This window comes from Anas platyrhynchos, chromosome 1 (assembly GCF_047663525.1).
Source record: "Anas platyrhynchos isolate ZD024472 breed Pekin duck chromosome 1, IASCAAS_PekinDuck_T2T, whole genome shotgun sequence".
NCBI lineage: Eukaryota > Metazoa > Chordata > Aves > Anseriformes > Anatidae > Anas > Anas platyrhynchos.
The window spans coordinates 180,110,357-180,136,003 of NC_092587.1; the positions used below are offsets into that span (position 1 = coordinate 180,110,357).

The window sequence follows — 25,647 nt, forward strand, 5'->3', positions numbered from 1 at the left end:
ACATTGAAATGCAGGGGAGGCAGACAGCAAAAGAGTAAAAGCAATGCAAATTGAATTTTCTGTAGCAGAAGAATTTAGAAGTTGGTTAGCAGCTTTTTCTAATTTTCTCCTACCTCTTAAATTTATTCTTATTCTTAATTCCCTTTTTCCTCACGCTTCCCCTCCCCCAAATACCATTTTTGCTTTTTTTTCCACACCATATTTTGTGTTTCAACATGGAAGTTCACTGCTCATTAAAATAAAACAAAGACACCCCAGGGATATTATTGACCGAATCCCGCCTTGTGTTTCTAACACCACCATTTTGGAAAGAAAAACAGTGCCGCACAACTGATTAGGCTGCTGTGTATTTGATGAACCTCTGAACTGTTTTAGGAAGTTCTGCAGCCAGTTCTCTGTCCTCTGCTTGCATGGGCTCGGGAAAGGACATCCTGATGGGAGTCTGTCAGCTGAAATGTACAGGGTGGGCTGGTTGGATGACATGGCATCTACTTCACGTGACTTTGGCAGTCACTGAGATATTGAGGTTGGGCTGGTTGTTCTGTTTCTGTGAAGTTACCTGCAGGGGACAATTTCCATAACTTATTTTGGCTTTAACAATTAGGAACTTCTTCAGACGAAGCATCCTTTACAGCTATATTCTTCTTCCATGCAGTAGCTCTTATATCTCGAAAAACATGTAAAGAACAAATGGATCTAAAGAAGGTGAAGTACTTGGTTATTATGGCAGGGAGGCTGTATAATTAATTTCAAACTATGTCCGTGTGATTTTTAATTAATAATATTATTATTTTTTTTACCTAGTGCCTAGATTGATAAATCATCTGTGACACATATGATCTCTTGTAGTGTCCCGTCCCTGTGAAATCTTGGAAGGAGCAAATGATGGAACTGGCAATGTTGTCCAACCACTGCAATAGGAGAAAAGATCCAGAGGTACCTAAACATAAACTTCAGAAATAAGCAAAGGACAGTGTAAAAACACAGCAATTCAATGCCCCATGCTGCAAGAGGATCGTATTAATCCTGAGGAAGCATGGTGTTCTTGTTTCCAGTCCTCCTCTTGTTGTTGAAGGTGAAGTCTTGGCCCTGCAGTGCTCAGTGACAGTGGTGCCACTGACCTGCAAACATGATTTTTCTCTGCTCCCAGTGCAGTTGTGCTATCTATTGCTTGAACAATGTGAGAGGCAAAAAGTCCACCGCCCCCCCTAAGTCCTGAATTCCTTTTGTGCAGACAACTTTTTGGCCTGTACTCCTACCTAAAGGGCCCTGGGGGAAAGCACTTCTTCCAGTTCTCTTTGTTGAGAAGACTCTTCAGTTAGCATGCCAGAGAAATTAAACTGGTGGGATAGAGAGTATGAGAGGTAGAGTGGAAGAGAAAGGGTGAGTGAGTACAAATTATTTCATTATGAACTTTCCATGAAATAGCAAGGGTAGAGTTAGGGGTGGGAGAATGTTAATTTACGGCAGAATGTTTTTGCAGCCCTTCAACTAGTTGCATTATAGGAAGATAAATACAGCCCAAGCCAAATCTTCCTCTGGGCTAAGCCTGCTAGTTTGAAGATTTATGTGCAACTTGTATGCAGCCTGATCATTTCACCGTGTGACTGAACAAAGGTCTTCACTTGCAGTGTAGGATGTTGTTAAAGGCATCAATATTCAGAACTGGAGCACAGCAGGAAGCTGCCTGATGAGGCCGTTACTAAATTTCAGTGGCCAAAAGCAACTTGTTGATCTCGGTGAATGTGTTGCTCACAGCACAGGGTATGAGGCTATCTCACAGTACAGCAAACACGAGGCTTTTTTTGTCAGTGACCATGCAGAAAAGCCAAGCTCTGTTTGTTCGGCAAGAAAATGCTTACACTAGCTTATTTTTTCCCCTGAAACTCAGCTTTCCTAATTCTGTGTGGGAGGGCTTTTTTCCAGGCTTTTTAAAGTAATATCAGTATTATAGCTAATGAGGCAGTGGAAAGCAAGCTGGTCCATTCGCTGTAGCTAATGACTCCATTCCCGTGAGCCTAATCAAAGATTTGTACATTTAATTGCTGTCAAGTCAGCTCTAACCACCTGCCATTTCTGCCACACCTGAGCTCCTTTCTCAGTGGCCTGTGATTCTAAATGAATCCATCTCTTTTTCTAAGGGAAGGAAAACAGAGCTGCCAAGCAACCTTGAAGTGGTGCTTTACCCTTAGAGCAAAGATCAAACAGTCTGCGTTGTCACTGAGCAATATGTATCTTAACTGTCTGTGGCACAGATTTTTTGAAAATTTATTAACCTCATATTGGAGATCAGGGAAGTGAGAAATACACCCTTGTCTGGACATGTCTTGGACTTGAGACAGGTTTCTGTCAGAGGCAAAAGTGATTTTTGTTGGCTCACCACTGAACAAAGTTGAAATACATTTATTTGCAATTTTCTCTGATGGAAAATACCACTGAAGCCATTATTCCACTCCTGCAGTGGGCTGGTGGGGTATTTTGACCAACCTTTGTCCTCAGCATCACGGTTCCTAAACATCCTGCCTTCTCCATAGGGAGTTGATGCAGGAAATGTTGTGGGGCCATGTTCATTCGAATGTAAGAGATAACTCTTGTTCATTGTTCCAGAAAAAAAAAAAAAAAAAAAAGGGTGAGGGGTAGGGGGTGGGGGGAATGACCCAGTTCCTGCTAACATATTGTGAAATGAAAATGTTCTTTGTGGTCCTCAGTGGATTAGCTTACCTCTGTCCAAGCAAGTGTCACTACTAAGAGTCAGATATCTAATGTTATGTATTTCTTCAAACTTACTTCCAGAGAAGCTTTTAAAGTCGTTAGAAAAGAAGCAGTCTATGAAGTCACTCTGAAACGTTATTAGTTTCTAAATAACTGTTCATTTTTTAGACAAATGATTTCCTGGTGGTATTGGGAATTATGTGATCATGTGTTGTGATCAGTCTGCCTGATCATCCCTCACTAGTTGTTTGCCTATTCTTGGCCAAGTTTAGCCCTATTTAAGACAGGAAGACAACTGTGAGAGAGATTACATTGCAGCTTCATGAAAATAAGTATACCCAAGTGGAGATGCAAGACTCCAAAAATCCATCCTACGAATGTCCCAAGTAGGAGAAGCCTGGCAAGTGAATTCATATGTTGTTAGCAAAAGAAGAGAGACCATATGGGTGCCCCAACCACAGTGATAACCTTAGCTGGAGATTACCATAAACCACAAGCACAGATCTGTGGAATATGAGGCATCATTGATTTTCATTCTCACAGAAGTAGTTGGTTTCCTCTCTCAACACATCACGGAAAGCAAAGACACAAATAAGATATATAAGATCTTTGACTGGATACGATGAATTTCTTTGTAAGTAGTTTGATCCAAATATAAACTGAAGTTCTTTTGCCAATAATGGAAAAGCTTTCCAATAGCTTTTAATACAATTTACTTCAATTTTAGGAGCTCTTCCTCTGCCAGAAGAGTTTAATTGGCCATGAAGTCCTGGGAGTTTTTACATTGTGAGTTGACAGATGCATAGCTTAATTTAGCAGGAAAACCAAAGAATAAATTAAAGGATCTGAAAACAATTAAAGGGTCTATAGCTATTTGTATCAGTCTGAAAGCCTACAGCTAAATTTTGCTGCTCATTTTGCTATATGGCTAACTACTGTTGTACTTTACTGCAATACAAACATGAAAAGAACTTCACTTTTTGACCATTCCTGTGATAATGTCCAAAATTACTGTTCATAATATCCATAGATGTCTTCAGAAAATCAAGCTACAGTGTGGGAAGGCACCTCTTTCCTTTCCTCTGAGCTGACAGATAACAGATTCACATGCACATAGAGTGGAGTGAGGCACAAAGGTCAATCGGGGTGCTGCCATGCTAAATTCTGTACTGAGTAATACCTATGAGCCTCCTCTGACAGATTTAAACCTCTGGGTTTCTATGGTTTTCTTTATTACTGCAACAGGCCAGAAAACAAAGAGGACAGAAACTGTTTCCATCAATGGCTGAACCATCTTACTAGACCTGGTAGAGCCGTGTTCAAGTCTATGGACAATCCAAAAAGACTTCAAAAGATTTCTCATTTTACAGGCTCCAAGCTGATCAACATATGGGGAGGATGTCCAGGATATCCTCAGGTCAGCATCACTGGGGAAATACCAGAGGAACCTCTATTTCTGGGCTGTCAGCTGGGTTTAAACCAAGCAAGCTGTTGAGATGTTCCAGCAGAAAGTCTTCTTCTGCCTGTGCCCGTCTGGAATTTGCCTCCAGGTGGCCACGTGCTACCAAGGAGGAGCTGAGCTCCCTCCTGCTGGTTTGATGGTTCCCAGCAATGCTACCAAAGGTGGAGCTGAGCTGTAAAATGAAACGTTGCAGTTCCTCCTAGTGTGCACAAGGCCATAGTGTTTGCAATGCTACCACAATGCAATAACGTCAGTGTTTATGAGAAGGCATAATTTCAAATACTCAGCTGCGGGACAGAGGTCTTTGACCTTTCACAGAACTAGCTTGCAAAACTTATTGCCACAACACGTCCCAAAAGCCAAGAGCTTTGTGGGATCCATGGAGGGGTTAGACAGGCATCTTGTGTAACTGGGAGCCCTCCAGTCTTATTCTCCTGGTCTGTTTGTGCAGTGCATACATGTAGAGCTATTCAGGCCTTAGAGGTGAGTGCAGTGGTGTTCATGGGAGGAGCTCTGAGGTAGACTCAGAGCTGAATAAGGACTGTAAGCAGATTCAGGTCACGGATCTCATCAACTCCAGTTATTAGTTCATGTGTTGAAAGAATCAAAGTGGCCATAAAAGTCCTCCTAGACATGCTCTGCGTATCTGATACCCATGAATAATGAGAATTCTCAGAAGCTGGTCAGGGTGATCAGAAAATAAAGGAAAAACCTTGGGCAGTTGGACATTTTCTTCTCTGCTCATCCAAAGTAATGCAAGACCAGCACCAAGGAAGGATATACAGCTCCAAGAGGGACTTTGAGCCAGAGGTGTGTTAGTGTGTGGTGTAGATCAGGAAAATGAGGAGCACACACCAACGAGAGGATGAGCTGCACCTTGTCCTCGCTTGGGCCATGGTACACCACTCTACAAACTCTTTCCCACTGCAGACTGCTGAGCTGGGAGTTTTAATACTGAACTATTATCAGCCCGGTTAAAAAATTATATATACTAGCTAAGTTCTTTGTAAGTGATTTTGTTATTCCTTTTCCTACTTTAGCTGTGTTTATCTTCCAGTTGACACCACTGCCAGCGCTGAAGACAAATACACATTTGTTTTGATTTCCTTTTCAGTGTACACATAATGGGAAAGCCTGGAAAGTCTGCAGGATAACCTCCATAGATAGCTAAATCCATTCTAAACGGCAATGAAAACACTGTATCCTAATCAGGAGGGAGAGCGTATTTTCAACTGTGGTCCAAAAATGCTTTCTTGGACAGTAATGGAGTACCAAAGATTTTGTTCAGCTCTCGGCCAGGGGTTCACATTTCTCCCTGGGGTCCAGAAGCTGGAAAACACAAGCCACTTGGCATAATTTCTTAAAGACCTCAAAGTATAGTTCTGTTCTGTCCAAGTGCAGCAGCGAATCCTTACAGTCAGCTGTTTCTGAAGCACCACCTGAAGCACTACAGGAAATCGATGAAGGAACAACAGGGCAACCAGCTCCTGCATTGCAAAAACAGGGATCTTCAGTGCAGGGATGATTGGAACCACAGCTTTCCTTAATTGGAGTTGAAAAGACTGCGTATTATCAAGAGAGAGAGGATCCTTGGAACATAAAAGCAATATTATTAGCTCTTCTACAGCGGCATTCAAATGGTAATTTAACCTTTGTCTGAGAGAATAGATTAAAGCAAGAACTCAAAGCAGTCTTTTCTTTATTTTCTTCACTTACTCCCAGCTCATGTACTTGCATATCTGCCTCTGTCTGAATAAGAAGCAGAGCTATGGAAACTGAAGCCTCCAGGAAGTTAATTCCTCTCCTCCTCTTCCTTTTCCCCTGCAATTCAGGCACCTGCCTCCTTTCATGTAAGGAGAGTGGCAACCTGCGGGTCTGGGACTGGCAAATGCTGCCCTAGATAAGAACAAAAGCTAAGCCATGGTAGGTGGAAGGGGCAAGACATGTGACAGTCCAGGTTTATTTACTTAGCTTTTCAGCCTACTGTCAACATTGCAAATAGCTGGTTTTTCTTTTGCTTACTGGGAAAACTTCCACCGAAACTGCAGTTCCTACAAAATCTTAACTTTCCAAGACATTTTTTTTTTCCTTCCACTGTATGTCTCCTTCAGGAAAATCAACCTGTTGTGTCTTTTTGTTGTTGTTTTGTTTGTTTATTTTCTTTATGTTCTTTATGTTTTTCTATATGTTCTTTAACTTTTCCTGGCTGTGCATCCTGAGAGCTGTAGCTGGTGTCTAGGGGAGCCTTTGCAGACACATTGTAAGTATTGTTTGTCTAGGAAGTTCAGCCCCTGGGGAAGAAGATCAACAAGAGGCACCAGAGTACCAATATCCTGCTGAGGCATTAAGTGTAACTTAAGTTGAATTTACCACCAGTGAAATGACATACGGAATGAAATGTTTGGATTTGAAAATAGCCAAACATTTTCTTTCAGTTGATAATATTGAAGCATTTTTGTATTACATTCATGTGACAATTTTGGGGGGACTCGAGATTCCTCAAATAATGTTAACCCATTGACTTTCATCCTGACTAGAGATAAAACAAATATGACAATAGTGGGGTTTTCAGCGTGGAAAAAAAATCTGAATTTCTTTTCTTTCTGTGAGTCATTTATTTTTCACTTGTATAAGAACACTTAACACCCACAAAAAAATCGTTACAAATCCTTGGTCTCCAAGGATCCACAGCTGTCAGGAAGCTGCACACAGTGAATGTCTCACTGGCTGTGAAGGGAGACTCCCCACCTTCAGCCCGTATTTCCGTCACTGCCACCAAAGGACAATTTACCTGTGGTGAGTAGTAGGGTAGAATTTACGACATACAATATCTTTCCCATAGCAATCAATGGAGTGCATTCATTCAGAGCAATTTAATTTTAAATCTAACACAGTGTTGCAGGAGAGGAATAGAATATTTCCCTCTAGGTAGCGTGTCACCCGGAAGCACGCTGCTCCCCAGCAGGCTTTCAGACCAACTCATAGTGGATTGGTTTGAGCTGATACCCAACTAATTCCTTGTGATAAGCGCCCATTTCTCAAATATAGCAAGATTTAAGTGGTAGTCCTTTTGGGGGCAATCCAGCAAAGAAACTATGAGCTGAATAACCATATATATATGCCAAAAGGGCTTCTGAGGGAACAGCATTGAACAGCCTTTCTTCTCCTAGCTCCAATATGAATCACAAGCTGATTCACTTTCTAAATGAGATTTCAGTCAGTTTGAGGTAGACACTTAATGTTTATAAGTCCAGCTCTAAACCTGAAATTAATTCATGAAAAAAGATGTCTTAATGAGAAACACTGAGCAACCTTAATCATTGTTTTCCCTCCAGGCTTTCCACCATCTCTTACACATACAAGAATGCAAACATGTTGTAGAGTTGATGTAGCCAGGACAGTGCAAAGATGTAGATGAGGGAAGATTTATGGAGTCTTTTAATAATAATAATAATAAGACTGTTAGAATGTGAGAAGTGAACAATCTTCCGGTATACATTCTTTTCCTAAGTTGTTGTTATTAATATTATCTCTACTACTATTACTGTTACTTCTAGGAGAAGAGTATAGAGTGTATCAACACCTCAAAATATAATTTTGCACAGTCAGAGGTGTCCCAGTTGTGCTCTACAAAATGATGTAGATATAGCTACAAGTATCTCTTCTAGCTGTAGGAAGTTTGTTGCAGCAAACCCAGAAGAGATTGCAAACCTCTGCCTCCACCTATGCTCTCTGAACCATGTCTTACCATCCTGTTAGAGCAAGGCTCAGGTGAGCACACCATTCCCTCACCCCTCCACCATGCCTGGTGCCCCAGGTACTTCTGCAATAGTGTTAGATAAGGATGCGTTAGATAAAGCCATCGAGATCTGGAGGCTGCACTCGCCGTTTCATCCAATCAAGTTTCCTATTTACTTCCTGTAGCTCAGAAATCTTGAAAACCTGATGCAATCGTAAGCACACAAATAAAGCTAACATTGGTATCTAGGCCTGAAAATAATGAATATTATAAACAATTGGATCTCTGGATCTTATCACTGAATGTTCACCTGTCACTATCATCATATTTATCTTGCTTATCTAGCTTCTCCCAGGTCTGACACAGCCAATACTAGTATGTACCTGTGCACGTGTGTGCCCAAAGGAAGAAAAACCTCATTTGAAAGTGAATTACTGCAGTTTTCCACTAAGTGCAAAGCCTGTTCAGTCTTTGATTAGCCATCATTCTGAGACCTTCCTGATTCACTGATTCTTTGGAGTAAAACATCCATCTAAGTATGGAAAGGGTATGAAAATGCATTGGTGAACTGATAAGATATATATTTCATAGAAATGCCAGCAGAATTTAGGCAAGCAATCTACAGGTGTAACTTTGGAGTGACAAGACTGATACAGAATTACATGACAAGTTGCTTGCCCTATAATTACAGTATTATACGTTGACCAGTTTTGAATGCACTCTGCCCTTAAAAGAAATTAAGCTTTTGCTATGTAACCTGATGATGTAGAGAAAAAAAAAAAAAAAAAGAAAAAGAAAAAAAGGTGGAAAAAAACGTGGAAGTGCCTGGTTATACAGAATAATATAGTCAAATTTTGTTTCAGTAGTGCAGTGATGGTACATCATGGAGAAATATTTACTTCAGATGTCCCTGTTTGTCAGAGAACCAGCAAAGCACACAATTCCCCTGGAAACATACAGGGGACATAGTCACCTTCCAAATATCCTTCCAGACAAGGTTTCTGCTTTCTGGGGGTTATGTGTTAAGGTTTGTGACTGGAGCCACAAGAGGATTTAGATGTTGTGTGCAAAACTGTGACTCTCAAATGCCCAGCTGTGCTGCCACTGAACCCTGGCAGCACCTGCCATCCCTGGGGGATGTTGGGCTCAACAGCAAAGTTCCCCTGATGCATGCTGCACACAGGAGCTCTTCAGCCTTTCAGGGTCGCCTTGTTCAGAAAGAGTGGCAAGAGGCCTTGGGGAAGGTACATGAGGGGAAGGACATGGAATGGAGCTGCAGAAGTTAGCAGAGAGCCATCGATGTCTGAATCTGAGATGGTGCAGAGCAGAAACTGCCTAGGGAAATGAAGACTAGTGATATGTTCCAAGGGAAAAGAGCAGCAGCACAGAAGTGGGGCACTGAAGGCTTTAACAGGCAGTTTGGGTTTTGTCTTTTCTGATTTCAACAGTTATTGAACCAAATGGGACCAAACAATCTCCAGCACAGCTCTGCCTCTGTGCATGCAGAAAGGGCTTAGTTTAACTGCAGTGATATCACCTCAGGATATCTTGCTCTTCCTCTTCCTCCGGTCATGTGCTGTCTGTCCTCCAGCCCAGACTGGCAGTGGGATTAGCAGGGCTTACTGAAGTGCTGCGGGCTTGGCACAACGAGTGGTGACGGCAGATTGGTGAGCTCCAGCTCTCTCCTCCTAGTCAGTCCCACAGCAGACGGCTCTGGCCTGGGGGAGAAGGGGCGTTGCTCCCTCCACATCCTGGGAAAAAGAGGGATTTAGTCATGCTCTAGATGTTGAGCTGACGGACAGAAGAATGATGGGGGTGTGAACCACATCTTCTTTGGCAGATTTTCTTTGGAAGAAATTTTAAAGGGCTTGAATGACCAACTCCAAGAGATTTAGAGCTGTGGTTTCTAAGTGGAAGGAAATACCCCTTTTCAGACAAGAATAAAACACTTGAGTCCTTGACAGAGATGAGATTTAAGACCCAACTTTCTTTGAGGCATAACCTATTAGTCAGATAAGGCAGCTTGCCATGCAACTTGCTGGCAATTGCCCTTTCCCCCCATTCACTTCGCAGGCACCCTCACCATCTAACTCATGACCAGGGACTAAGCTACAGCAACACAACAGCCATTTGAAGTCTTCCCATGACTTTCTGCACCAATGATCAGGCTCTTGAAGAACAGTCTGTGTTTCCTGCTACGTCTCCTTTTGTTTGTGACATACCTAGGAAAGATTAAGTAAAGCACCTTCTAAATTCCTATCCTGGCTGGAATAGAAGCAGCAGCTATCATGGAATAAAAATGGCAATGTTCACATATGTGACTCACAGACATGTCTGCAGGTAACCAGGATAAAACCGGTGGTAAAGCCAAGGAGAACTGAACTGAAGGAGAGAAAGCAGGCAAGGAAGTGCAAGAAAGCAAGGGAAGTTTTTGCAGAGAAGGAGCCCTGAAGTTAACTTCCCTGCATGTTACCTGTGCATATCGTAACCCACTGTAAGGGGGTAAGGAATCACAGGGGTTTTGTAGGCAACCTATGCACATGAAACACAGCAGCTGCTGAATTCTCACACCTGGCCAGGCTCAGCACAAGCCAAGGAGCACAGGAGGAGGTGCAGGTTTAGATACCACAGCTCTTCAGACTGCAGTGCCCAGACTGAGTGAGATGCTCCCACTGCAAGCAGAGGTGTACCACTTTTACCTCTCAAAGAGGGGCAGAGGTTTCTGAATGCCAGAATGCCTACAGGGCCAGACAGATCCTTTCTGGGTTGCCCAGTAGTACTCAGGCACCTCAAAACACCTCTGTACCTTTGCTGCAATTAATCCCTGGAGTAGATGCCCTCAGATGATTGGAATTGCAGCAGGGCTGCCCTGCCTGGGTGACAGCCCAGCAGTGCTCCACCCAGCCTCACATGCTTAGCCTGTTACTCATGCAGTGCCAGGAGACGCTCCTAACCCTGCTGCCGCTTCTCTCTTTTCCACATCTTTTGGAATTTTTCATATCTACAGCCCTAATGCAGGCCTCTGCCCACTTTGCTCCTTCATTTGCCTCATGTAGATGGCCTCTGTGTTACTTCTATGAGCACAAGCAGGAATGGCTGCAGATCCATACGCATCCTGCCAGCTTCTGCTCTGTGCATAAGTGCCTTTGGTGCTGTTGCATCTGTGTTGTTTGCTTGCCTTCCTCCAAAATAACAAAAATCGTTGTGCCTGGACCTGAAGATTTGTGCTTATCCTTCTGCCTGTGGCTTTGCATCATCTGGCCTTGTGTAATTATTGTATCAAGTGGCACACATTCTGCAGGAAGCTTGCATATTCTTGGAGTTCAGTCCTCCTCCTCCTAAAGACCCATATTTATTAATTACGAGTAATCCCTGTTAATTATGAGGAAATGCATACGATGGCTCCCAGCTCTGCATGTCTGTGCAGAATACTTCACTAAGTATATAACCTTTGGCACCAAAGACCTGCTCTGGGGAGAATTAGGTATCAGAACCTATTTGTTTAAGCCCTGAGTCACCAGGATGTCCACTCAGATAAAAGTCGCTTTTCAAGGTCATCTCAGACCTCATGACCTTTAGGCCCACTCCAGAATTTTGAAGACTTCCTGGTTAAATAAGGTTTATCATTGTTTAAAAGAATTTGGCCTCTGGCAAGTAAAGGTGAAAAGTCATCTATATTTGAATGTTTTCAGTATACAAGCGCGACTGCAGCCCGCGATGTTAAAGTTGCCCACTGTGTTTATAGCCTGAACAAAGCTGTGAAAGGTATAGTGGGACTCAGTAGCACAATTAGTGCCAACGAGAGGGGTGTTAATTAAAATCTAGGGGGGCAGAATCAGACCCGCTTTTTGTCTATTGGGAATATCTTTGCTGAAGGCAATGAAGTTGCCTTGACTTGGAAGATGAAGGCTGGAGATCCTGGTGAGGAGCTCAGGCTGTGCTACACGTACACCCGTACTCACACAGCTGTGTAAGTGAAGCTGATATTGGAGGCAAATCCTGCTCATTTATACTTTGTCACCTCGTGTTGTCAACAGCACGCTCAGCAGCTCAGTTCACGAGTAAACCCAGTGAAGGCTGCAGCTGCAAGAGGTCAGATGCTGCTGTCAGTAGTACCAGTACAACACCTGGAGGTGAGTGGGGCAGATTTTGATCACGGTTGCACAATTGTCCCACTGAAATCACGCTACTGCCTTCAGAGGTGTGACCCTGGATTTACAGTGGTGCGACTGAAGTCAGCATCTGACACATGAGAGTTTCTCTGACTCATCCGAGGCAGTGCTGATTCTCCAGATTCACATTAGTGCAGTTTCAAATCAAAATTCACTGAAGCAGGCTTAAATAGACACAACCCTACCCACGGAGTGACTACACCTACATAAGGTAAGGGACAGCTCAGCTCAGTGACAGACTTTTTTCTCTTATTCCCCCATTAAGATTAGCATTGCTATGGCCCCACTGTTGCCTCCTACTTGAACAATTGCCAGGAAAGCAGGAAGATATTCTGATATTGCCAAATCTGTCTGGGTCCTCTCTGTGAGACTAGGAACAGGTGTGACCAGCACGAAGTAGAGCTGTGCCCATTCTCACTGTGTCCATTAAGGAAGGGGTGGCACAGGTTGCTCCACAGTGTAAGAGCTGAGGGGCTCCTCAACACATGCTGAGCCTCCCAGAAATGTGTTGCTGTGAGGCCAGCAGCCCTCTATTCCTATGGAAAAGCCATGCTGCTCTTCAACCCATAAAGCAGCCTTTTTGGCTGTGATGTGGCTGGCAGCACACGAGGGCCTTCACCAAGTGCAAAGCAGCACCAGGGAGACGGTGGCACGCTGTGTGGAGCCTGGGCTCGTGTGACTGAGGGCTGCTGAGTTCATCCATGGGGACTATCTGCAGCTGGTAGACCCGCGTGGGGAGCACAGCCACTGGAAATGCAAAATTTGGGGCTTTCATTTTTATGTGGAGGAAGGAAAGGGATTTCACCAAGAGATTGCTACATGCATTGCAAAGCAAGGCTGGTTTTTCTTTTTTCTTTCTCTCTCTCTCTCTCTCTCTTTTTTTTTTCTCTCTCTTTTTTTTTTTTTTTTTTTTTTTTTTTTTTTTTTTTTTTTTTTTTTGAGGGAGCCCTTTGTTAAGATCTTGGCAGCCCGGCTCGGCCAGGAAGACAGAACTGCTCTGTGCTGAAGCTGGAGCTGGCACATCTTCCTCACAGCGCGCAAAGGCGGTGGGGAAGGCTGCCATCTCATGGTGAGCCTTGCACGGCTCCAGCACGCTGAGCGAACTTACCTTGCAGCTGGTTTCCAGGCCAGGTTGCTCCTCAGCAACTTGTGTTTCCTCCACAAGTTGTGTGTGCACCTCCAGAAGAAGCCAGGGCGCTTCAACTTTTTAACTTTTTGTGCTTTAGCTTGGGAACCAGCGCTGCCATAACCTAGAGTTTGCTGGTTTCTTGCCTTGTCAACAGTTTGTGTGAGAGCAAAATGATAGTTATAAAAAACCGTGGAGGCACGGCAATCACCCATTTGGGGAGAGGGTGATCGTCACAGCTGGTTTTCGTGGCTGCTCGCGACCAAAATGCTGCTGTCTGTGACAGTCACCCTGCTGAGTCACAGCCCCGAATGGAAACTCCCCTGGAACCGCTTGCGGGTTGTAACTCATAATTTTGGGATTCTTTGGTATTCATCACTAACCTTCTGCCGTGGCTCACACGTCCTACACTCACGCTCGCTGTCTGTCCTCTTCTTCCTGAAAACACACCAGCACTCGCCCAACATGGGCTGGAGGCTACCAGCCGTGGGCTCCCTCTCCTCAATGTGGGACGTGGGAGCTCTGCAGCAGGCTTTGTGGTGTTTTCAGAAGGCTCCAGAAAACAGAAATCTGTCACCAGCTTTGGTCAGCAAGGCCCTGTACTCGATTTGGAAAAGGCTACGCTAAGGTGGGAATCTGGTGCAGAAGTGCACGAGCTGGTGGGTGGTAGGCATCCGTGTAGACAGCACAGGGGCCTGGTTTCTAAGAGTGTGTTTTTTTTTAAGGACAATAAATGTCACTTGTTCAGGGATGTGATTAGCAACTTTACCACTCAAAGTGCTTTGCATATGTCTGTGGTGAGAAGAGGGAAAAGCTGCCTTTCAAGTGTTGTCCAAGTCACACCAGCATTGACAGCTGTCTAAATTGTGTCCCGAATATGCACTCCATGACCATCTGCACACGTATGCAGCCGTAAATGTGAATGGGCCCTACCAGCCACCCTGATTCCCACACCTGCACTCCCGAGTCCTGTATCTGGGAGTTTCTGCAATATGTTATGTTTGATAGAAATGGATGGAGTTTTTTAAACTTAAGTTCTGTCTGTAGAAGACTTCTGTGTTAAATCTTATGTTCCCCTAGAAAACATCTGTGCTAAATCTTATGTTCGCCCTGAATATGTCTTATACATATAAAATAAATAAATAATAATGAAAAAAATGCATGTATTATTTTTACAAGCTGTTTCTTGGAACAGTGGAAAGGCAGGGTGGTGCTTTGCATAAGTATGGGACAACTTTCAGGGGTGAAGGAGTCTAGGCTGCTGTATCTCAAATGTTTTGCCTATGAGTACTTTGAATGGATTAGGAACAGGAGAGAGTAGTAACTAATTGGCACTTGTTGAAATATGGTAACTTTTTACAGCGAGTACATGTATGTGCTCAATTTTAAACCTTCACAACTTTTATTTGAGTCAGCAAATAGTATAAAGACGTCAAAAGAAGCCCCAGTAATGGAAAGAAAAGTGTTGTACATCAGCATTTTCCCCATAGCCTTTGTGCTTCTACACAAATATGGAAGGCCAGACATCTCCAGGTATCTTTGCATGTTATTAGCTCTGGCAGTAGTCGGTTTCTCCACCTAAATCAAATATTTCTGTCATGCCTTGAAGTCCTGTCTCCCTGCTTAACATACACAGCTGGATTCTCCACACTGGGAGGAGAAGGGAAGGAAGCAGCAGCAGCAGCTCAGAGTGGGAAGGCTTAGGAAGCTCTTTGTCAAGTCTGTCGTGGAAAGGCAAAATGTGCAACTACACAGCAAGGAACGGGATGGCACACACTGCTAGGAGATGGGATAATGGTGTCGTTACACGGTATATCAATCTCTGTGGTTAATCCAGCTTGAAATGTTCTTGTGTTCTTATTTCCCACCAGCCCCACCGCTCACCACCTTCTCAGCTGTGCCAGGACAACCACAGGCAGTAAACTGTCTCAGTGGGAGGCTGAGGCTGAAAATTAATCTGCACACAAAAAGGTAGGTAGATAAATAGATGGGTAGATAGATGAATTTATAGGGAAATATATTTCTTGCTTCTTGCTTTGAGTTTAAATGATTTCACTGAGTCACTTCAGGGTGCAGTCCCATGATCAGTATTTCTCTGAGGCAAAGGTGGGAGGAAGGAATTACAACCCGAGGAGTGGAAATGACGATGCAAAAGTGATTGTGTGACTTGTGTGGTGGTGGCAGATGGCTGGGAGAAATGGGGTGTGACTAGCATGGCTCCTAAACTTGCACAGGCCCAGAGGATGTACTGAGCACTGAGTACGTGAAAACCCAGCCTGGAACTCATACAGGACAATGTAGCCTCCTTCACATAAAATTTGGCAAGTCCTTCAGAGCAACCATGTGTCCAGAACATGGGGAGAAGTGGCATCTGGGCTTCAGCACGTGTAATGGTCCTCGCTCAGCTTTCTTTAGGGAATAGCTCAGGGTTGAGCTTGCAGGATGCTGCAGGGGATGCGATCAGCCTTGTGTGGGTTCCTCAGAGCTGTCCGTGCTGTGCAAGTATGGCAACACAGGGCTGCTTCACAGCAGATAAGTGAGACCTGCAGCCACTCAAGCTTTAAACTTGGTACTGAAGGGCAAAGAAGTTGGTATTTTCTCCACGGGGAGCACTATTCATTTACTGCAGTTTAACTTCAGCGTGAAGATGAATTCCCCAGCACATACACTATACAAATCTAGCATATTAGAAGCATACTGTGCACTGGTTTTCTATTAAAAGCTTGTTTACAAGAGAGGGATGGGGGAAAGCAAGAGTGATTAACTAAAAAGAACTTTTCCCCATGGAAACTATACGTTGCTTCAGATTATTATGAGAAGTAATTATTCCCCACACACACTCACACAGGCTGCTGTCAGTTTGGGATGCACATCCTTTAGATGTCTTTTCCGGCTCACCCTCCAGCCTAGAATAAGGCATATGTTGGTGCAGGTCCCTGTTGATCCACCAGGCTGCAGGCACTTCCTTGGGGTGCCACGGGCAGTGGTGGACTCGGCTTCACCAAGTAGGAAGTCAGCATTCTTCAAATGCTGCAAGAGATGGAAAAATTGGAAAGGTTTGGCTCGGGCTGGCCCTGAAGGAGAAGGGGCAAAGAAAGAGACATGCACGCTGCGGCGTGTGAGGAGAGGAATGAAGTGTTGTTTCCCCTTTCTTTTGGCAAAGCCCAGGGCGTGGAAATGAAACTACGAATGTGGAACAGACTCTCGTGTGTCTGAGCTGGCAGGGCATTTCCAATATACCTCGATGTCTCCTGCAGGAACTGGCTAAGAGCTGAAGCGGGTTAAGAAACCACCCAAGCTCCTAGATCACTGAAAGACTTTTCTGGCCAACCAAGCACGAGCCTTACAGGTAATACAGGGACCGTGCTAAAGCAACCATTTCAAACCAGCCTGAAAAGGCAGTACCTCGATGTTAGCACCAGCTGGGCACCCTTGTGTTTACATATATATTTTTAACACTGTGAAACATGAGCCTGGTTTGCTGAGCTCCTGGGGTGCCAATCACACCCAGGCATGCTTGAACTGGCCTTTTGCACCCCGGCGTGCAGAGGAGCCCAGGGTTTCGGAGGTCCTCTCGGACCTGCCAGCCCTGGAGCTGTTTTGCAGCAGCTGGAGGGCTGCCAGCTTGAAGGTCTTTTAATGAGCGTTGTAGTGTCTGGCAAGTAACTTGTCCTCAAGTGAGTGTGACTAATCATGAATCTTTTCAATAATGCTGACAATCCGGTCTCTCCTTTCGCACTCTGCACAAGCAAGGAGTAAATTGGCCTTATTCTGGCAAAGGCAGGAAATGATAAAGAGCCCCTAAAAGATTTCCAGCGTGCCATGCCTAGGTTTTGCAGCGGGTGTAATTATCAGAGTTGTTGTGTGTGTGTTTTGAGAGCAGTTAAATAGCTCTGAAGGTCTGAAAGATCGCACTCTGCCACCATGCCCCGGACCATTTGCCTGAATGTGTAATTTCTGTGCTCCGCTGGCACAGTGTGCTCCTGCAAAGGCAATAAGCCAAAGCCTATTAGAGCTCCCAACTCAATGTTAATGGTTTGTGTTTGTTTTATGGGTATATCCTTACTGTCTGCCTGAGCAGTAGAGCCAGAATATGGCACTTTAGCTGCTAGTCTTTCCTAAACTTGACCTAGTTTATTCAGTTGAAGAGTGTGATATTTGTTTTATTCTTTAATGAGTTTCCTTGGATGGCTAAGGAACCAAAAATGCAATTGGGTCTTGTACCATATGCAGAAGTTTGTCATATTATTCATTCTCTGAGCAGAATGGAGCAAACACTGTTCTCCCAGATGAAACCCAATGGAAAATAAGTGTGTAATGAAGAGAAAAAAAGCAGAGGGTCTAGGAAATTAAACCCAAGGAGAGGAGGCTGGAGGAGAAGAATGAGAAAGTGTCAGGAAGTTCCAGGTGAGCATCTTCTTCTGGGATGCAAAAGAAGTTTTGTTGTGAGGGGATGGTCCTCACAAATGTTTCTAACGTTACTGAATGGGACTTGGAGGCTGAGTGGTAGCAAAAGTCTGGGTCATGCTGCTTGGTGTGGCAGGGTAGAAGAGTCCTGGAGTCCTGGAGAGTCCCGGAGGTCCCATCCAGCTTTTTAAAGTTATACCTGTGTATATTACCTCCCACCACCACCACCCAAAAAAAAAAAAAAATTCTAAGCAGAGGGAAACTGATAGGTCTTGCTGACATATTTTGACCATTGGCTGTCACTACAGGTTTCCATCCTGGTTTTCTTTTTTTTTTTGTACCCGCTGCTTGTTACCTCTGTTTGATATTTCAACCTGTCCTCTTCCAATGGCACCTGCAGGGGTTTGGAGTAATTCCTGTTGTTGAATGAGGTTGCTGTTCTTTTCTCTTCCTTCTCCTTTCTGGACCACGGTACTTTGGTAGCTCTTCAGGGACCCATCAAAGAAGATGGATGGGAAAGTGATTTTGTGATATACAAATCCTGCCAATAAGAACCAGTTTACCGGGTTTCTGCCTGACTGGAACAGTGCCACCATTGATAAATCTTTGCAGAAGGCAGCAGTAGGATTTAAGTTGTAGTAGTTACATATATTTATTTTAAAAAAATCATATTATGTTGTATTTCAGTTAGAGTTTGCTTTCTTGTCACCATTTCAGAAGGAGTTAACAAATGTTAAAGATAGAGCTCGCCTAAGGAAAGAATGGATGTTTCTCCCTTTGAATTTCACAATCAACCCCAGTACTGGAAGAAAGTCTTATGTATGTGTGTTTCTTGGAAGGAAGAGATGTCAAATGCTGAAAAATTCAAGAAAAAAAAAATGGCTCTGATATATCCAACACATAGTTGGCTTAATAGAAATGAAACATTGCAGAAAGGATTGCGCTTACCACAGGCCACAGAAGGAGGGTTTGTTTTAATAACTTAAGGAAAGAAGAAAAGGAATAACAACTTTACGTGAATCAAAAAATCTGACTCTCAAAAAATCTAACTGTGTCTTAGGGAAATTCCTATTTCTTTTCATTGCTAGCCTGATCTGTTCTTTGAAGTTTGATTTACTGCCACTTCAAGACAGAGGAGATTTAGCTGTTGTTGATGTTAAATCTCTTTTCAACAAATAAATACAGTATTTTTCCCCCTAATTTCTATTAGTTGGGATATATTTGAAACCGTAGTATTTTTGAGATCTTATTGTTCAGTGTTATAAACATTCACCTGTTCAGCTACAACAATTATAAAAATACCAGTTTGCCTAATTCATACTTTAGCAGCAACAAGACCTCAAGCTCCAAGTTACTAAATGCTTTATTATTAATTATTAGTTAAACATTTGCTTATTTGTTTATCTGCTTGGTTTTGCTCTAACACACACAAAAGTATCCAGATTTCTGCTCTACCTGGTCTTTCTAGAGTGGCAGTTTGGCATAGTTAAATGCAAATGAAATTAAAGCAATTTCTGCCGCTATTGGCATGACACAAACACATCTAGCCACCAACAAGCCCTCCCCCTGCCACATCTGCAAGCTCTGCTACTCATGCAGTTTGGGAACCCACAGCCCATGGGGCTCAGATCTTGAGGAGAGTTAGGATTTCATATTCCTCTGCCACTGAAGTGGGACAGACGAAAAGAGAGAACAGTGATATTGCTGGAATTTAACATTTTAGCAGTAGGTCCTAACATTGCAGAGACATCACTAGTAAAGGATTTAATGTTTCCACGTGTTCAAAAACCAGAGAAAGGCAGCTAGAACTCATGCTGATGGTAAACGAGCTTGCGCATAAGATTCTGGCAAAACCACCCCCCAAAAATTTCTAGTACTACAATATCAGACCTTCTTATTGCCTGTTGTTGGCTTGGGAATCAGTTTGTGCTTGTTCATGTTATGCTTGCAATAGTTGTCTCCATTCTTGCATCTGAATTTCTTGAATGTTTTTCCCCACTTCTTCTCTTTCTTGATACTTTATGTGTTCTCTTCTTTTTCTCCCTCTTGAGGATGTGTTTTTATAAGTAAAATACACTGTCTATTGAGGATACAGTAGAAACAATGTCTGTACAGTGACTGGTCCTTTGAATGCAAGGTCTGGCAAGTCAATGAGGCTAATTTTTCTTCTACTGACGTCAATATGTTTACAGTGATGTGAATGACTGGAAAACAGAAAACATTTGGGAAGGAGTCTTTAATTTGTTTATTATTAAATTAAATACAATTAATTAATTATTTCCCCTATGTAAGGTTTAATATAGAAAAACTGGGGAGAAAACTGAACAGGAATTTTTACCTGATTTTTATTTATTTATTATTTTTTTTTTAACAGATTGAGAAAGATAAGGGGACAAGTTCTCAGTAGGTGAATACCGGTGTTCAGAAGAGATATTCAGAGATATCAGCATTTAGAAGTTCTCAGATAAAAAAAAAACACATATCCTGGTATGTCCTTTTCTACTTTGCTTGCCTCTCATAAAGGTTCCTCTTCCAAGGAGTAGACAGCATACCAATGAATATCAGCCTAGTAGTGTAAAACACAGTTCCCAAATGGCATGGCACACATATCATTAGCAATGCGAGATCTACATCAAAGTTGTAGATAAATGCTACTGAAATAGCCTTTTTTTTTTTTTTTTTTTTAAGGTTCTTGTACATGTATGCAGCTCTGCACAGAGCTGCTGCTGCTTTGCGTCGTGCCCGAGCAAACTGCTCCCAGGAGTCCCTCATCTCATTGCTTTGAAGTTTGCCCTTAAGTATGGCTACAAGCAAATGTGTGCTGCTCTTTTTCTGCCTTCCAGTTAGGTTAGGCTCAACTTTTGGTACACAGAGAGTGTCTTATCCAGTGTGTATTTGCTTTAGGAACAGCAGTGTGGAATACACTGAAGAACAAGTGGGCCTGGGGAAAAAAACTCAAAATTAAGGAAATAAAAGCACTCAAACCTGAATGGATATAAAGTTTCTACACCCTGCCATTTCTGTTAAGTTTAGTGTTCAAATAGCTGGTTTACTGCTAAGAGAAATACCTGACAAGCCCCAGATTTTGTGAAAAGAGACTGCATGCAAAAAGAGGATTCAGGCACACAACCACGTTGCTCAGTGTTCACCCTCGAGGCTTGCAATATCACAAGGAATCTTACGAAATGACAGCTTCATTTCCATGCCATGCACAGTATACATTACACCTTGTGTAAATTGCTGTAAGGGCGCAAAACTCTTTTCTTGGATCCTTCAGGCACCAAGGAGCTTTGATATTTGCTCTTTGATACTGTCAACTGTGAGAGATCTTCACATGTAGGAAAGGCAAAATATCAGTACTGAGTGCTGGCGTATTCTGATCTGGGAGGAAAGTCTTGCCCCAAGAGCATTTTAAACTGCAAAATTTTAACTGTTTCATTGAATTTTTACTAGATTTTTGACATTCTGGCAATGCAGGAGCACCACTGGTGACCTGGAGGAGATTTGTGTTAAGCAGTGGGGGATGTGGCCAGACTGTCTTGAAGGGAATGAGCCGTAAGTGCTGAGCCTGCAGGGATCACCCTCTGAAAATGATGCGTTTAGCAGCGTATAGCTGGTGTGGGTCTCCTGGTTTGGATGACTCCCAGTTCATACACGGAAATGAGAACCAAGGCTGGGGGACTTGCTGCAGGTCACTTCCAGTTACATGCCTTGGTATGGCCAGTTGGCTGCTGCAGAGTCCGACTGAGCTTTGTGAAGGGAAAAGGGAACAGGATTTCCACTGAATGCAGACCATTTCAGACCTGGGACCAAGCCTTTCCATAGGATGTGCGCAAAGGCGGCTACCGCAGAAGAGTATAGTACAAAAGCTCATGAAGCTTATGAAATACAACTGGCCCTGATCGTCTTTCATGCTAGTATGAGTTACACACAGTCCAGGACACCCTGTTTCTCAGAAATGAGGACAGCAGTCCAGGAATGAAAGCCAACCCTGTGTCTGCTGCCAAAAGAAAATGAAGAAAAATGTTAGCAAAGCCGTATATCAGTGACCACAACTTAATTTCTCTCTATATAATGGAATTAGCCATTCTGATGCTTTTCTTTTTTTTTTTTTTTTTTTTTTTTGGTGGTGATGGTGGGGGGGAAGCCCCAAAATATCATCACTTTCCCTGTTAGAGAATGTGACTCTAGTTTTATTTTAAGTGCCATTCCTAGGGAGTGTTTTTTAAATAACCAAGACTGATTATTGAAAAAGAAAAGAAATTGGTAATCCACTTCTGCCCCATAATTGTCTTTGCTGTAAGTGTGTTCATCATGATCTCTGGTCTGACTAAATATTGCAGGAAAGTAGTGAGGTAGTGAGCTCTATATTTAATTCCTTCACCTGATTTTTTAAAACTCTCAGTAACAAGAACTGTTGTTTATATGCTGTGGTTTGAAACTGTGTTGGAGGCCTATTCCCCAAAGCCTTAAATACATCCAGAAGGCTGCAAGAAATCTCTTGGATTTCATCTACTCCTGTTTTCGAAACATCACGAGCAAGAGGAGCTTTGTGAGCAGTAGGCTTGCTGTGCATCTTTTTGATCATTCAGAGTGAGTTTTAATTTAAGCTGGCACTTGTAGTTGGGAGCATCGCATTGATAAAAAATAAATCGCTTCAGGTATTTTTTGTGGTTTCTCATTTTCTGAAGCCTGGCTTATTTCGCAGGAGGCTTAGCATGAACAAAGTAATCTCATTTAATGTGGTTACATGCTAGAGCACAGTTGCCTCTGTGCCATGGTATGGAGTGCATCGCACGGGGCCTTAAGCTGGGGGCACTTCTGAGAGATTTGTGGGGCTAATAAAGCAGCAGACAAGCTTGGCTGTGGAGGGGGGGCTGTCTCCTGAAAAACTAAGTAGCAAGATTTCCTTTTTTTTTTTTTTTTTTTTTTTACATCATTTTGGACAATTCAGCAGGTGGATGAACTGCTGCATCCCCTGAGGACCCGGTCTGCGATGCACAGCCTGGCTCAGTCCTACTTCTTGTAAGGCTGAGACCTGGGTGCACACACCCACCTCAGCACATCTTTCTGCATGGTGGGGAGGACAGTGAGTTTCCAGAGGTCTCCTGGTGGCTATGGCTGTGGGACACCTCAGCATGAACACCTAGCAATCCCTGATGTGCTCAGGGATTTAAGACTACAAGCAGCTGGAAGATAACATATTAGGAAGCTCAATAGTAGCCAGCGCAGCCAGACCCAGGGATTAATCATATCAGCGCGTTATTAATAACAGGAGATATTGTATGTCCTGCATGCATATGTGCTCATATGTCTTACAAATAGATCTGCCCGTGTGTGGTCCAGCCACTGAGAAATGAGATCACCCGTGTCACCGGAGGTTTGTCTTTGTTTATAAGTCAAGTAGTAAATTATACAAAACAGTAGTATTTACTAAGCTGACATTTCGAACCAGAAGACAATGTGTTATGGGCTATGTTGTGCTTTCAGTTTTGAATGGCTTTGCTTACATCAGTGTTTAAACTGGCAAAGTGCACACAAATGCAAGGTCAGACAAAGTTTAAGCTAAAGTATTCTGTGCCATTTCTTCAAGTGGATGCTAGAAACTTAAAATAAATACACTCTGTTCAGCTGCCCTTTGGGTATTCTAGCATTTTAAGTTACACCTGAGATAAGCCTACTAAAATAGTTTAAAAGAAGAAGAAACCTTTTTTTTTTTTTTTTTTTTTTTTTTTTTTCACCTCTGGGTGTGGGATGAGGTTATTTTGTTCCTCCTGTACTCTCAGGGAAGTTATTTCCCCTGTTTTTCTTGGTTGCTCACAAAGCAAAAGGGGAAAGGGGAAAAAGATCAGTCATGACAGAAATACAAAAATACTTGGGAATGTAGAACCACAGTGTGCTCCAATGATATTTCAGTGTTGCTTTAAAACACCACCAGCATGTTTTGGTTTGCACTCTGTTTTTGAAGGACAGCTTTGTCAATTTGAGTCTTCTTGGCTCCATTTGAATCAATGACAAAACAATAATCAGTTTCAGGAAAAAAAAAAATATTATTTCCACTGGGAACAAATTCTTTTTACTTGAGACTTAACCTGCACACTTCCTCCGGCTCCGAGTTCCTCAGACCCGATGGCTGACTAACAGAATATAACTTTGCACTCATTTAAAATGCAATTGCAGAACACACCAGAGAAAGTCATTTAGCAGTATATCGACAGAAGGGCAGCTTGTAAATCTAATAAGCTTCTTCCATTTCTAATTCCTAGGATCCCACTATTAACAATATTATATTGCCTTTGGCAATATCTGACACGCACATATGGCAATGTACCAAATGGTCTATTAATATGACAGATGCATTTCAGAAAAGAGTAACTCTCTCATCCCCCTCGGATACATAGATGAATCGAAGAATGTCTGGAACAAAGCTTGCTATTTACTCCTTTCCCATTCTCATGCTGCTTATTAAACCGGTGTGATGTAAAACCGAGGTATAAAACAGCCTGCTACACCAAATGTAATTCAATAGCCTCACTTCAAAGATAAGTATGTTGCAAACTTTCTGTTCGAATTAACCTGTCCCAGGCAGCATTTTGTAATTACAGGATAGCAACTGGACCTTCTGGACCTTTGGACCTTCTGACATATTGCATGCATTTGGTGAACGCCGTTGATTTTCACGTCATAATGCAATCCTGATATTCAGTGGAAAGCCAGCATTGAAGAAATGCAGGTCTAATCAGGTAACAAAGCATGCCTGATAGTGGTCTGGAAGTGAGGAAATCTGGCATTTCAAGTGTGCCTTGGAAAGGACTCTCTGGGGAATTCACATCCTCTGATTTGAATCTTTTCTAACTCCCTAATGACACCATCTTGAAATAAATCTTACCTGAAGCAGATGCCTCCTCCAATATACCTATATAAACCTTTTGTTCCAACACACACAAAGAACACTTCAAGTTAAATACTCTTCTAGATGGCTCTTACAAGCTGTCAGCATTAAGTTTCATAACAAACAGATGTTCATATTTTATAAGCCTCCTCCATAAAAGCCTTCCAGTATTCTCTGTTTCAACAGAGGCACAATGGAAAATTATAAGGGTCTAGAAACAGTACTCCTGTGGGATCCCGCAATGACTAAGTTTGGCTGCATTAAAACACATCTACAGCTGTGGGGATATTGATAGTGAAGGGTTGGGAAGCGGTGCATGGGCAAGATTAGATAAAGGCCAAAGGTTTGACATCCTGATGCTGGTGAGATTTCCATTGGCAGTGGAAAGAGGAGGCTGCCCTGCTTTGGTGGAGGCAATGACTTCAAAACTGACATTTGTAAGAGGTGGTTAGGGGCTATTTCCTAATTCCAGCATAGGCAACAGAGCTGTGAGTCAAATATTACCCACCTGAGTTCAGTTAAGTGTGCTGTTTGACTCTTGGACACAATCACAACCAAATTTTGAGCATGGAGCCCTATAGCTCACCCTGGCTCTGTGGGAACACTCCCCTCTGGGTCTGGTCCTACCAGAAGCTGTAGATCTGTTGCAGCCACAGCCTCCAGGCTCCTAATCCTCTGGAGCTTGGCAGACTGTGCCACAGGAGCAGGGAAAGAAGGGCAGAGCCCTGAGATAGGGCTGAGTAACCTCATTGACTGAAGAAAGGTAAATTTATGTGCTGCTTTGCAGCCTATCACCCTAACACCCCTCATCTAGCATTGTCTCTGGTTTTACCCCTTTTTAAGACAAGGTATTCAAGCCATAGCAGCAGCTAAAGGAGTCTCTTTGCACACTTCTTGTCCATTATTGCAAAGGAGCAAGGATGCAGCTGGCTTAAAAGAAAATTAGAGATAGTCCAATGCTGTGCCATTCTTCCAGAGCTTGTGTTTCTGCCTCCTCTCCTATAAAGCACCTCTCTTTGTACTGAAAAGCTGCCAGACAGATCAGGGGCTCATCAAGATGACACAAGTCTCAACCCCTCCTCCCCCCTTTTTTTTTCTTTTTTTTTTTTCCCCTTTTCTGCTGCGTCAGCTCACTGG

General features: G+C 43.0%; 1 long non-coding RNA gene across 1 annotated transcript; it reads left to right on the forward strand.

Annotated features, from left to right (window-relative positions):
• The first annotated feature begins 12,065 nt into the window (after positions 1-12,065).
• LOC140001326 (uncharacterized) lies at positions 12,066-22,550 on the forward strand. The gene is made up of 5 exons (XR_011806449.1): positions 12,066-12,296; positions 15,083-15,182; positions 16,469-16,560; positions 17,476-17,618; positions 19,993-22,550. It is a non-coding gene; the product is annotated as an uncharacterized lncRNA (long non-coding RNA).
• Positions 22,551-25,647: the final 3,097 nt, after the last annotated feature.